Source organism: Mustela putorius, unplaced genomic scaffold (genome assembly GCF_011764305.1).
Source record: "Mustela putorius furo isolate JIRA1106 unplaced genomic scaffold, ASM1176430v1.1 tig00003858_pilon_pilon_pilon, whole genome shotgun sequence".
NCBI lineage: Eukaryota > Metazoa > Chordata > Mammalia > Carnivora > Mustelidae > Mustela > Mustela putorius.
The window spans coordinates 37,248,627-37,263,442 of record NW_025422010.1 but is presented as its reverse complement, the minus strand read 5'-3'; the positions used below and the strand labels follow the sequence as shown (position 1 = coordinate 37,263,442).

Genomic DNA, 14,816 nt, shown 5'->3' with positions numbered 1-14,816 from the left:
TAAATGTGAGTTGTAATACAGCACATAAATGAGATGAGAATAAGGTCTTTAGCAAAGTATTTTATACTAACAAGTATAATGATCATGTGTTTTTGCTCATTTGTTATCTAAATCCTGATTACATTTCTACCCTGAATCTTGACACAGTAATTTGTATCTCAATGCATTCCTAATTTAAGCATTAAAAATAAAGGCAAAATCTGTTTTTGGTTCTTGAATAAAAAGCACCATGGCACCATAATTGTAATTAGGGACAAACACTGCTGTGGTTTTCTTATTATAATGATAGATAAATACTATAACTACATTGTTGTCTCCTAAATGAAGTATAATAAGCTCTGTCAGCAGAAGATGGTTCTTTTTTAGATATGAATACATTTTGTCCCATTAAACCAAAAATCCATTTTGCTGCTATTAATTTCTTAATTATTTATTATTATACACTTAAATCATATTTTATGAGATAGCTTCACATTGTCCTGCCTTCTTTGGCCCCTAAGAATTTTCTCTCCTCCTACTAATGTATAACTAGGATAACAGAAATCTCTTCAATTTGAGTATTAAAGACAAGCACAGAAGTTAATCAGTTGGGAATGGCTGTTGGTCGTCTGCTTGAGATCATCTCACCTCATCTCTTTCTTTGTTAATGTACTGATTGTTCATTGCCTGATTTGTAGGGTAGAGTGGTAACTTACCTATAGAGAAAGGAAATAATGATAAGATAAATCTCCTCTGGCTATAGTGTAATTTGTCACTAATTTAAAAGTCATATCCAAACAGGTGATTTAATCACTGGTGTGTGGAGACTCCACTTCAAGCTGTTACACATTCCTTGATTTGGGATTGAGACATCTTTTCCTCTACCAGGCCCTTGGGAATATCACGGGGTCATTAATTTTCAGTTTGCTTTTACAGCAAGATTTCTCATGCTCACAAAAAGGGAACTGAACTCTGTGCCCCTTAATAATTTGTTTTTCTGTGTTTGGGATGGAGGGCACGGGAATACATTGGAATGCATTTACATCCAATCAATATTTATTGCTTATACAATATGGTAAGGTAAAACCTGGCAGCAATTAAGCCACAGGCTGGTAGAATCTTCCCAAATTCTTCATATGAGCAACCAGAGGAAAAATGAATAAAGATACAACCCCCCCACAAGATCAAATGGGAGCTTGTAGAAAACATCTGGGGTACTGTTTCCTCTTCTTCCTTCAATTCCTCCATCTTCTGTACTGACATACATGTAGACACAGCTTTCTGGGCAATATGTAGCATATACATCATTCCAGATAGCACACAACTTCAGCAAAAAATTATGGCTGCAGAGAGTACATTTTGAACTCTCCTGCAGCTGAAAAGCTGTTTACCATAGCATTAGTTGATTTGAGCAGGGGAGATCTCGCAAGTCAGATTCATTCTTCTTATTTGCATGCCAAGAAGGCAGAAGCCACCCAGAGCCTCCCAACCCACAGCTGTTTCGGAGAACTTTTCTGCTTCTGAGAGCAGAGGTGGTGCCATCTGCACTGCCTGAGGTTTTCTTGTGGGCACATTCTGTACTCTGCTACAGGCTTTTTAATTAACTGAGAGCTAGCTAAAGGGATGCTCAGCCATTGAAGCTAGAGACTAAGAAAAACAAAATCACAGAAGATGAAGAAAATGAACATTTTTTATTATGGGGAGGCTAATATTCTGCAACAGTACCTTGGACGCAGGCCCAGCGTTTTGAGCCAACCACCAGCAAACAAGATCAATTGCATAAGGACAAAAACATTTATGCTGTATTAAGAAGGAGAGCAAATCATCATAGTTATGCAAAGCAGACTGAGTATTATGCTATAGGGCTCCATCCATAAAACATAAGTGTTTGATAATTATCATAAAGGTAAAACGCATTCGCTAAAATAGAGTGCCCTGGAAAGTAGAATGCACCACACAGTTTACTTTTGATTTTGCTGGAGGTGTTTTCTAAATAGTTCAATTAAAATAATTTTCTCTACTTATGAGTTAAACTCACGTAAATACAAATCTGTGCATATAATGGCATAATTCAAACCTACATCCATATTTAAGTACCATAGCAAAAAATTCATAGTTCTCTCCTTTCTTACTGCTTCTGCCCACTCCCTACACTGTGGTCCCCTTCACAATAGTCACCCCCTGCTCCCACTCCAGCAGGCCTTTCTCTCCCTGTTCTTCTGGGATTTTCACTGCCATCTTAGAGAAGGCTTTTTTAAAGCAGTAATGTAAGCTATTCAAAGGTCAGTTTTGATGGAATTCTGATAAAAAAGACATTGTTATTAATATTCAATGTTTGCATACCATAAGTACTATTCATAGCCATTACTATTTTTTTCAGACATCCACCACAAATGACTCTGAAAAAAGTCTCTGTGCCTGGTCTGATACAACTCTGAGGCAGCCACGTTGTGTTTTCCTTTTGATTTTTAAAAAAAGAAGGGAAAAAAATGGACCACTGCTCTCAGATTTAGTCTGTGTAAATAATCCTCACTGTTGATAAGAAAAGATTCCATAAAACCATAGGATTTGTTAGTCTGACACTTTCAATCAGTAGTCTTGGGAAATGTATATTCCTGGAATTAAACGGTGTTTATTGAGCATATTGAATTAAATAAATTACTACTTCCTCATGGGTTTTCATCTTGAATCCCAAGTTCAACTCTGGGCTTCAACCCTTCCTTTCTAAAGGATTGTTGGATGTTTCTGTTTGTAGTTAGCACGGCTCTCTCACTTAGCAACACCTTTACTACTAAACCTAATTCCCTTTATGACTACCTTTGATCTGATTTGGCATCACTAATGGGTTGAGTCTACCAGCAGCCAACATTCACATTGTGAGAGGAGAGGTGATTCTCTCCTCTCCCTCTGTTCGTGTCTCATTTGGGTTATTGTCAGCTGGGGTCTTTGAGAGAATGCAGTGAGCACTTCTCTGCTCTCCCTTGTTAGACATGTAGTGTGAATAAAATAGAAGTTCTTGTTTTTTAAGCTTCTGAAATTTTGTGGCTTTTTATTATCACAGAATAATCTAGTCCCTCCAAACTACTATAATCCTACTACTGAAGTTTTAAATAAATAATTTATCTCTCGAGAATAATAATTTTATGTCTTCCTTTTAATTAACCATATTTTATAGGTTTTTCTTGCCATAGAGCAGTAACCAAAACCTGCACTTTATTACTGTTAAGAGTAAGCATATGGTACACACACTGGACTTGTTCCTAATCACAAAGAAAATACCATTTACTATGTGGTTTACCTTGAGAAATTTTGTTGATACTATAAGAAGAAAATAATTTTCTCTTCCACTCCTAGTTTGCTAAAAAAAAAAAATGTTTAGATTTTTAAAAATTTTTGGAAAGAGAATTTTTATTACTTTTATGTACAGAATATTCAACAGCATACACTTAGCCCAATTTAGTGGCTAGTTCTTTAGCCTTTGCCTTTTCCAGTTTGGCAATGTGAGCTACCAACTTTGGACCCAAGATGTTGCCTCCCCAGGAATGGCAGGTCTCATCATATCCGTCATTGTAATTGGTCCCAGTACATTCCTCCAGCTTAGCCAGAGTTCCTTTGTCTTCTGAGTTAACGTGTGTGAAAGCAACAGTGGTGCAGGTCTTCCTGTGAAGGATACCTCTCAGCCTGGTCTTTCCCCCGATAATACAGTAGGGAACCTTCATCTTGTGACACAGAACAGGCAGGAAGACACCCAGCTCAATGGGATCCACATCATGTGCAATCACTACCAGCTGAGCCTTTTTGTTTTCCACCAAGGTGGTGACAGAAAAAGCTCCAGCTCAGAGGATAGGCAGCATCTTAGTGGGTACATCCTCTTTCCCAGCAGGTTTCTTCTCAGCTAGGGCCAACAATCTCTGCTTCTCTTGCTGTGTTTGCAGTCCAGCTTAAGCATTTGAGGAGTTTTTTGGCAGTCCAAAGCCTAGGTGAACTGGAGAATTAGGGGAGGCACTTTTAGATGCTTATAGAGAATAGTCCTTTGCCACTGCAGCCAGAGGCAGAAGAGCCATTTGACAAAGCTGGCAAGGTCTCCTTTGGGCTGGATATCTTGTATGATGCCAGAATTCTTGGGCCTTTTCTCAAACAGGGACTGGTCACCTTCTTAGTCTCCTGCTTCTTGATGACAACAGGGGCCAGGGCCACCTTCTTCCCCTTGGTCTTCTTTCCTTCAGGCATCTTGGGTGGCTGGAGAGAGAGCCAGTTTTTTTTTTTTTTAAATCATCAGTGGGTTGTTGAATTTTATCAAATGATTTTTCTACATCTATTGACCTGCAGGTACAGTTTTCCCTCTTTTAGACTTTGGGGGTTTTTGGGGGTATTTTTTATTAACATAATGTAATATTTGTTTCAGGGGTACGATTTTTTTTTTTAAGATTTTATTTATTTATTTGAGAGAGATTTATTGAGAGAGATCACAAGCAGGCAGAGAGGCAGGCAGAGAGAGAGGGGGAAGCAGGCTCCCTGCTGAGCAGAGAGCCCTATGCGGGGCTCTATCCCAGGACTCCGAGTTCATGACCTGAGCCTAAGGCAGCGGCTTAACCCGCTGAGCCACCCAGGCGCCCCGAGGGGTACGATTCTTTGATTCATCAGTCTTACACAGTTCCCAGGGCTCACCATAGCACATGCGCGCCCCAGTGGCCATCACCTGCCACCCCATCCCTCCCAACCTCCTCCACTCCAGCAACCTTCAGTTTTGTTTCCTGAGATTAAGTCTCTTATGGTTTGTCTCCATCTCTGGTTTTGGCTTGTTTCATGTTTTCCTCCCTTCCCTATCATCCTCTGTCTTGTTTCTCAAATTCCTCATGTCAGTGAAAGCATATGATAATTATCTTTCTCTGATTGACTTATTTCACTTGTCATAATACCCTCTAGTTCTATCCACATCATTCCAAATAGCAAGATTTGAGGGTTTTTTGATGGCTGCATGATATTCCTATACACACACACACACACACACACACACATATATATATACCACATCTTTATCCATTCATCTGTTGATGGACATCTGGGGCTCTTTCTATAGTTTGGCTGTTGTGGACATTGCTGCTATGAACACTGGGGTACACGTGCCCGAGATCACTACAGTTGTATCTTTAGGGTAAATACCCAGTAAAGCAATTGCTGGATCATAGGGTATCTCTATTTTCAACTATTCCTCTTTTAATTTTTTAATATGGTAATTCCATTACTTGATTATTACTTGATTTTTCTGTTTAAAAAAAAACTTACATATCTAGGTTTCCTTTAACTTTACTATCCTTTAAAATGTAATTCTGGATTCAGTTCATTAACATTCTTTTTAAATTTTTGTCATTTATAGTCTTGATGAAGATTGGTCTATAGTTTTCCTTACTCATATTTTCCTTGAAAATCTTAAGAATCAAGATTATAAAATGATCTGGAGAGTATTCTCTGTGTGTCTAGACCCTAGAGAAGTGTGTATATAAGACTGAATGTATTCCATGTTTGTATAATTCATAAATGAATAAATATTCACATAGTGGGGTTGTATTAAACTTTTTTAATGATGAAGGGATGTTAAAACTGTTTGGTAACCAGTGATACATATAAAAGGTATAAATTACCTAGGTTAATAAGAGACTCTTAATCTCACAGAACAAACTGGGGGTTGCTGGGGGAAGGGGGTAGGGAGAGGGTGGTTGGATTATGGACATTGGGGAAGGTATGTGCTATGGTGAGTGCTGTGAAGTGTGTAAACGTGGTGATTCACAGACCTGTACCCCTGGGGCTAATAATACATTATATGTTAATAAAAAATAAATAATTTTTTAAAATTACCCAGGTTAGCATTCGATGCACTCTATAATCTATCTTTGATCAGATCTTAAGCCTCAGGAAAAATATTATTCTTGATTTCCTTTAGCTATATCACTTTTGTTTTCATAAATTAGTACAGCTGATATTTTTAAATCCACAAGATAAATTATATGGTCCCTGGCAAAATCTTATCCCTTTTCAGATGAATTTATCTGGACTCAAGAAGATTGATTTAGTTCTCCAAAGTCATATGACTAAGGAGTCACCTTTTAAGTTCTAACCTCCTTTGCGAGATTGTCTCTTGGTTTTCCTGCCACTTTTCTGCACCACTGCTCTTACAACACACTATACCAAACTCATCATCTCTCATAATACATGACCTCCTCAGAAGACTTATAGTACTTAAGACAGTCCATTATTTATGGGAGTAGAAAAGGCAAGGTATACTATAGGCATACAATAAATACTTGTGGGTGGACTGGATACACTATTGAATGAAGGAGTATATCTCTGTGTTCCATTACATTGTAAACTTCCTGAAGACAAGTTTGATGCACAGAAGGTGCTCAAAACATGTACATTAAGTAAAGGAATGCATGGAATAAACCGTATAGTTTGGAATAAACCATGAATAAACATACAGAATAAACCATAAAGTGCTAGAACCAACCCAGTAATTTTTTTTTCTATTCTCTCTTGCTACCCTATAGGGAAAGGCCATAAAAATACATGTTTGAAACACCTTTTTTTACTTTCTGTAAGAGAACTGATTATTCAGAAAGAGTTAACAGGAGATGGGATTCCTTAAGGAGATTTTTTTTTTTTTTTTTTTTTTTGGTCTAAAAAACAGCCTGTTTTGGAAAGTTGCCTCAGGGATTGTTTCACTAAATGCTCACAGCAAAATGGAGAATAACAGGCATCCATGTGCTCTTCATGTAACCAAAGGGACTATGCTGTTCATGTGTATGTGTATGTGGAGTGTATGTGGAACAAGGTAGGATATAAATAAATGTTTACAAAATATAACCAAAAGTGACATGTGCTTCCATAGTTAGACATCATGAGTTATGCAAAAAGACTAAATGTGTGGTATTTTCTTTAATTAAGCATTTACAACTTAACAACACAACCTAATATATTCTATTTAAAAGCTAAGATTTTAAATAACTAAAGTTTATAATGTGCTCTTTGTTTTTATTTATCTGTGCATTTCCAGAGTGCCTATCAGTTAATGGTAAATGAAAATGTAATTGAGGGCGCCTGGGTGGCTCAGTGGGTTAAGCCGCTGCCTTCGGCTCAGGTCATGATCTCAGGGACCTGGGATCGAGTCCCGCATCGGGCTCTCTGCTCAGCAGGGAGCCTGCTTCCCTCTCTCTCTCTCTCTCTGCCTGCCTCTCCATCTACTTGTGATTTCTCTCTGTCAAATAAATAAATAAAATCTTTAAAAAAAAAAAAAAGAAAATGTAATTGAGACCTAAAAAGTTGAGTTATTTGTGTTTTATAAAGGACACAAATGCAGGAAAATTTCTTGTATTTGGTTTCAATCCACGTTATCATCTGGTTATGAATCAACTCATGTAGAGATTCTCTAGGGCCATGGGAGCAGCATGTACTAAGCACAGGCAGAACCTTTAGAAGGACTAGAGAGAAAATATTATGCAGAAGTATTTGGACTTTATTTATATTCTGAGATGACAAGCTTGGATTTTATTCAAGAAATTGTGGAGTGGCAGGAATAATATCAGTTTATATGGTTTGTATGATTTTCAGTATAGTACATGGTTATGAAAACTTTCATTGGATAGTAGATAAGATCATGAGCACTGAAGTCAGATTATGTGGGTACCTATCCAGCTCTACTTCTTATAAACTGTGTGACCTTTAGCAAGTTTCAAAACTTATCACTTTCCTCATCCCCAAACAAGGACAATAATTATAACTACTTCCCTGGGTGCTTTGGGGCATTGATGAGTTAATAAATGTAAAGCACTTAAGACAATGCCAAGCATACTGAAGCAGCGTATATGCCAAGATGGTAATGATGATGATGATGATGAAATAATATTAAAATAGAATTAATAATGAGTTCCATAGTTGGGAGTGGGGAAAGTATTTAGAGAAGCAAGATTTCACCTTAAAGAAAATGACTTTGAATAATTACGAGTTATGTTATTATATTTACTCCTTCTCTCTTCTCTTCTGGTCAGACTAGGATCAGACATTAAGTCTTGTTAAACAAAGGTGTTAGAAAGAAATGTGACTGGAATATAAATCTGGAATTCAGATAACTGAGATTTGGAATGGACAAGAAGACGTGACCTTACTGTAGCAATTTCTCCTAAGAAGTCCTTTTTATTTCCTCCTATCAAATAGGTGAAGGGGATTATAATATATGCTAAGAGGAGAATGACACTGAAGGGAGAAGATTTGGAAAATTTACATGAGGAAATCTTTGTGAAAGCCTCTTTTTGTCAGTTTCCATCTTAAATAACTCTCTTGGAATGGCAGACAACAAACTTCTTCAAATAGGCCTTAACCCCTTGCTGTTAAATATTATGCTACACGTGACTGCTAGGGGTGGGGTGTTGAGAGATAAGTAGTTCTAAATATTCAAAGCAAATAGATCCCTTTTTAGCTAAGGTCACTCTGAAACAGTGTGAATCATGGTCTGAAATTGGAAAGCGCTGGGACTAAGTAGTCCAGATACATGCTTAATAGTGCAAGGCAAGAAATGGTGAAGTTAGAGACCATGTCAACAGAGAGGGAGAGGAATAAGGACAGACAATGTTCCAGGTTTGTTGACAGCCTGTGAGGATGAGAGAAGTATATTGGGTAGATATGGAGAGTGTTCATTTTCCTTGAGAGAACAGAAGTTAAGGCGGTTGCTTGGGCAAAATAATTAAAAGGCATATTAAATTTATGTTGTCTGGAGCTGGTAGTATTTATGAGCAATTGGAAATATGTTAGAATTTCTGGAAAGAATGTGTTTAGAAATTTCATCAACGTGGAGCCAAAGGCAAAAATGGGTAAAATCACCAAGAGAAAAAGAAGCACATGAAGCAACCAAAAGAGGGGAACAACAGAACCCTGGAAAACTTCAGCATTCAAAAGGAAGTTGAAAAAGTAATGTGATAGGAAAGATCTCGAAGTCTCCCTTCCATGGTCTCTTTCTTCCTCCTTTCCTTATATATTGATGTTCCCAGGGTTCCATGCTCAGCCCCTGTCCTTTAACATATACACCTATCTCTTCACCTCAGAACCCAAAGAGCCAACTGCCTACTAGACATTGCCATTTCAACATCCCTGAGGCAATTCAAGCTTTCCCACAGGGCCCCTCATCTGACACTGTTGAATCAGAAAACTCCTTTTATTACTCTTCTTTTAGTGAAAGGCATTACCATTCACCTTGGGGCTCAAGTCTGAACAGTGCTCTGGATCATTCTGTGGAACTTATCCTTCCGTATTTTCTACATTTAAGTTTACTGCATTCCAAGAATTCTATATCCTTTCAAGCTTTCTTACCCACTCCTTGCTCTTACTATCCATAGTAACTCCCCTTTGAGTGATTCTTTCATATTTTGTTAATCTGGTTACTGTGCAGTTTCTTAATTGTGTGTTCTGTGACTTCATCTCCTGCACTGCCCCCATGACTGTTTATGTCATTTCCCCACATAGTATTGATGTACTGTGAGTAAAATTCAAATTCCTTTGAATTGGATATAATGATACTTTGGGCCTCGGCTGTTGAGCTTTACCTTTCACAATTTTCTAAGTGTGAAACCCCTAATATACATACCATGCTGTTTTGAATTTCAGAATGATCTAACTGATCATGCACATGTACTTGTTTGCTTGAAACATCTAAATCAGTGGTCATCAACTATGGCTTATGGGCCAAATCCAGATTGGCATCTGCTTTTATAACTCAAGTTTTCTTGGAATTTATCCATGCCTCTTTATTTATGTGTTATCTATAGATGCTCTCTCACAGAGTTGAGTAATTGTGATAGACATTATCTGGCTCCCCAAATCTACAGTGCTTACTCCCTGGCCTTGTACAAAACAAAACAAAACAAAAAAACCCTTTCCTAACTTGGTTCTAAGCTGATGTCATAAATACTGAGGAAACTTGATCCAAAACAGGATTTCAGAAGTCAAGGAATGTTGTTTTGGCAGGGAACTCTTCATCAACTTCATACAAGTGCATAAGTTTAAAACAACAACAAAAACACTTTGGTTCTCATTTATTACAGGTAGAACATATGTATATTTTGTCCTCTTTCTACACAAGAACTGAGATTCTTATGTCATCTTCCAATTCTCCATTCCATTCTGACCACAGTACTATATTCATTAGTGGCCAGAAATCTGAAATCAAAAACTTCCAGGCTTGTGGCAGCTATAGGGAAATGCTTCAAAAGACCTCCAATCATAGGCAACATAGTTGACTGAGGGCTGAAGGCATTGAGCTCTGCTATCCATGCCTGCTTTTACACTGGAGCCATGCCTCCCCTGGTCTGTTGCTAGTCATGAGTTCAGTATCGACTCTAAGGGAGACCTGTTCCTGGAAAACACATGCTCCTCTGATGCTGGCTTTGGCCTGAGAACATCTTAGAAGGCTTGTCAAACATTCCTTGCCTCACGTGGTGGTCTAAGATGCTTATACTCAGTCTTCCCTTTTCCTTCACTCAGAGACAGATTTGCATCACTACCTCATAGGTCTGCCTACCTTCCATGGTTCCCGCTCCATTTTTCTCTCATGAGTCTTTTCCTGCTAAATACTTGCATCTTGGTGTGCCTGAGCGGCTCAGTTGGTTAAGCCTCTGCCTTTGGTTTAGGTCATGATCCCAGGGTCCTGGGATGGAGCCCCGCTTTAGGCTCCCTGCTCAGCATGGCCCCCACTCATGCTCAAGCTCTCTCTCAAAATAAATAAAATCTTTAAATAAATAAGTAAAGAATACTTGCATCTTCACTCTCTTTTAGTATCTTTTGCTCAAGGGACCTAAACTCTTTTCCCTTCTCCACAGAGCTGGTCTTTATTTTAATTTCCCCACCTTTCCTCATTTCAATCTTCCCCTCCACTGCTTCAGAAAAAAAGGGCAACTTTTTTTGTCAAAGTGGTTAAAAGTCCATAGTGGAACATTCTCAGTTAAACAATATAAAAGAGACACTCTGGACCTTATCACCTCCTTAAAAGCATCACAGTCTGCAGAATCTCAGAGTGAGGTGAGCATTATTCTCTATGACCTATCCACACAGCTTTAGAAATAGCAGGCTAATGGGACATGTGTGTTTCTTCTTTCATCTGGGTGGGGGTGGGGTTTCTACTCTGATTAATAAAGAAGTGGAGAGAACTAAACTGGCTTATTCTTACACAGTACCTATCCATTGATTTATTAAGCAAATATTTATTGACTGCTGTGTGGGAGTTAGGCACTTTTCTAGGTCTGTAAATCAGGCCCTTCATTCCCAGCCTTTGAGAAGAAGCTGGTGCCAAATATAGCCTGCTATGCTCTGCCTCTTGAAAATAGCTTTGATGGCTATGAGATTAGTCAAGAAATTATAAAGTACCCTTTGCCAAAATCTACTAGCCCACATAGTCTACAGATTAGAAGTTAATTTGTGTCTTACTTTCAAATTGCAGATATATCTCTGTAGAATTAAGACTAAACTTGGATCACAACCTGGAATGTTTTGATTCAATCAAACAATTTTATTTCACCTAGGACTTGGGGAATTTGCTGGTGTGAAGTTTAGCGATGCAAAATAAACTCAAGAAATTATAGAAGAACCACATACATGAAAAATATAACAACGAAAATAAATTTTTAAAAAGAAGAGATGAAACACACCTGAGGAATGAAATAACAAACTAGAAGAGTATATTTGAAAAAAATGCATCACCCTCTCCACCAAAAACAGAGAGGAAAAAAAGAAAGAGGTTAAAAAAAAATATATATATGGCAATGATAAACAGAAAATAGACATAAATGTGATGGCAAACAGGAGGTCCAAGAAAGGGTGAAAACTAAAATTAAGAGGAAGAAACCCTTGACCAAATAATGGAAGTCCATTTCTGAAATTTAAAAAAAAAAAAAGATCACAAATGTCAAATTCAAAGTGCCTATAAAGTGCCAATGAGGAAAGGCACTTAGGCATCATAAAATGTAAGAATACTGTAGATGCCAAAAACATTCCAGGAGCTTATAGAAATAACAGATTTATTCAAAGGGAAAGACATTTTTAAGATTGCACTAAATGTAGCATGGAATATACTTTCAAGCAAGAAAAGATCTTAGAATGTAGATTTTTTATCCAACAATACCGTCGTACTAAAATAGTCTGTCATATAAGTCCTTAGAAATTTCAGTCCACATCAGTGACTAAAGATTAGTATAAAAATGTATATAAATTCTAACAAACACAAAAGTACCAGCAACCTTTACTTTATAAAAAAGTAAACTTTTTTGCCTATTTTAAAATAAGCAAAACAAACATTTCTAGAAGATAGAACACACATGACCAGTAAACAAATACATGATCGATACCTCTCATAATCAGGGAATTGCAAATCAAGATTACAATGAAATAGAATTTTAAACCTACTCAATAAGGAAAAAAAAAAGATTTAACAAATGCCAAGAGGATGTAGAACTACATAATTTGTTATACATTATTGGTAAGAATGATAATGTTTTGCAACCAGTTAGATAATAGTTTGAATATGCCTTTTACATTTGACCATTCTTACATCTACTGATGCAGCAATTTTATTTCTAAGTAAATAACTAAGAGAAAAATGTCCATGTATGCAAAAAAGATGTGTACAAGAATGTTCTCAGAATCACTGTTCACAGGAGCAACAGCATAGAGACAACATAAGCACCCCTCCATGGGACAGTAGGAGAGAAACAATACTATATTCACTCCATTAAATATTATATGAGTTAGTTTCCCACTGCTGATATAAGAAATTACCAAAAACTTTGACTTGAAATAATACAAATGTATTATATTACTGTTCTGGAGGTCAAAAGTCTGAAACAGTCTTACTGGGCTAACATCAAGATGGCAGCAGTGCTGTTTTTTCCTAGGGGGGAAAATCCATTTTCTTGCCTTTTCTAGCTTCTGGAGGTTTCCTACATTCTTTGACTCCTTGCTCCCTTCCCTCTTAAAGCCATCAATACCTGGTAGTATCTTTCCCACATGATATAATTCTGATATGCCTTCTCCAGCCTTGTTCAGCATGTGATTACATTGGACCCCTCCTAATAGTCCAGAATAATCTCAAAATCTCAAGACCTTTAGCAACCCTATTTTCACCTAAAATCATAATTCTCCTTTGTCACATAATTTAACATATTCCCAGTTTCTGGGATTAGGACAGGGACTTTTTTTTTTTTTTTTTTTTTTTGCCACTGTTCTGCCTGCTCCATATGTAACTATCAAAATAAATAAGCTACAGTGATATAACATCACAGAATGAACCCTAGCAATATAATATTAAGTGGAAACAGTCATTCTCAAAATATTATATACAGCAATGTGTCCTTTTTAATAAAGTAAATAATAATAATTTTTAAAAGGTATGTACTTGAAAAGCATTGCCCAATGAGACAGATGGTGAGTGGGGACTGGGCTGAAGGAGGTGACATTTTGGGACATCTACAGTGATGCCCTCAGGTACAACTTAGTTTATCTTACTCCATCAGCAAATTTTTAAGTGTGGATCTTAAATCCACTGGTTATTTGTGATCAGAAAAATTTCCTACGACCTACCAAAAACTTTAGAACAATAATGCTGCTTTTTGGATAAAGAAGTAAAGAATGCATACATTCATTTTTACCTACAAATCTCTATATGTGCAAACAATTATAATGAAAGAAGCAGAAAAGTGGATTAGTAAATTTGAAAGCACTGCTCTGGGTTTTCAGAGTCATGCCATCAGCATCATCTTACTGAGTCATTATCTCACAAGTTGGTGTTTTTCTCATTTGCATGTCTACTACAGTGAGATTAATCTTATTTAGGCCTGACTGAAGTTGTAGATTAGATTATGATTGATTTTAGTTTTTGATTTAGTGTTTTACCTTTGAGCAAGCATACACAGGGGAATATCTCGATACTGTGGTATGAAAGGCAGGGATATATAGAACCATGTGCTAACTCTCTCTTCAGAACATCCTGATGCTTCATCTATACTAATTAGAATTTCAGAAGCTGAGCAGGAAATAATTCATATGTAGAAGAGGCAAGATCAGTTGGTCACAGAGTGGAAGTATTAATTCAATTTATTGGTCACTTAAGAGACCTGGACACCCTAAATTAGTTTATAATTCCCTGCACACATATCATATGTCATGCTTTTCAGTGTTCTCCCCAGTCCATTTTCTTATTAGGACTCTCCTGTGATCCTGTATGATGGGTTGAAGAAGCATAATGAACGCCATTCTACAGATGAGGATACCCAAATATGGCAAGAGTAAATACCTCATCTCAGTTGAAACTCATCACCATCTGATGACAGAACTCTACCATAATTCAAGTCTTCAGAATCCTTCCTGTATCAATTAAAGTAATGTTTTTTGAAACAAATACCAAAATGTATAACAGCTAATAAATGATAGAAGTTTCCCATTCAGGTAAAGTACAAAGTAGGTGATCCTTGACAGCTTTTTCAAAGTGTGAATAAAGGATACAGACTTCACCAGTAGCTTCCAATGCCACTGTCTCTATTTGTATCAAGCTGGTGTAGGAAGAAAAAATATGGAAGATTTTTACAAGGTCAGGCCCAGCAGCAGCATGCTTCACTTCTACTCACATTACATTCATAAAACTCTGTTCGATGTCAAGCAAAGCTAGGGAAAGTCAGTTATCTAGTTGTTTCCTGGAAGAAGAAACTGCTCACAAATATGGTAGACACTTAATCTCTTTCTGCCGTACTAGCCAAGAACTCTTTACTGTACCAAGTTACTACAAAGGTTAAGGTATATCCATTTCC

General features: G+C 37.2%; 1 pseudogene; it reads right to left on the bottom strand.

The window, feature by feature from the left end:
- Positions 1-3,375: 3,375 nt before the first annotated feature.
- Positions 3,376-4,215, bottom strand: LOC101678234 (annotated as a pseudogene).
- Positions 4,216-14,816: the final 10,601 nt, after the last annotated feature.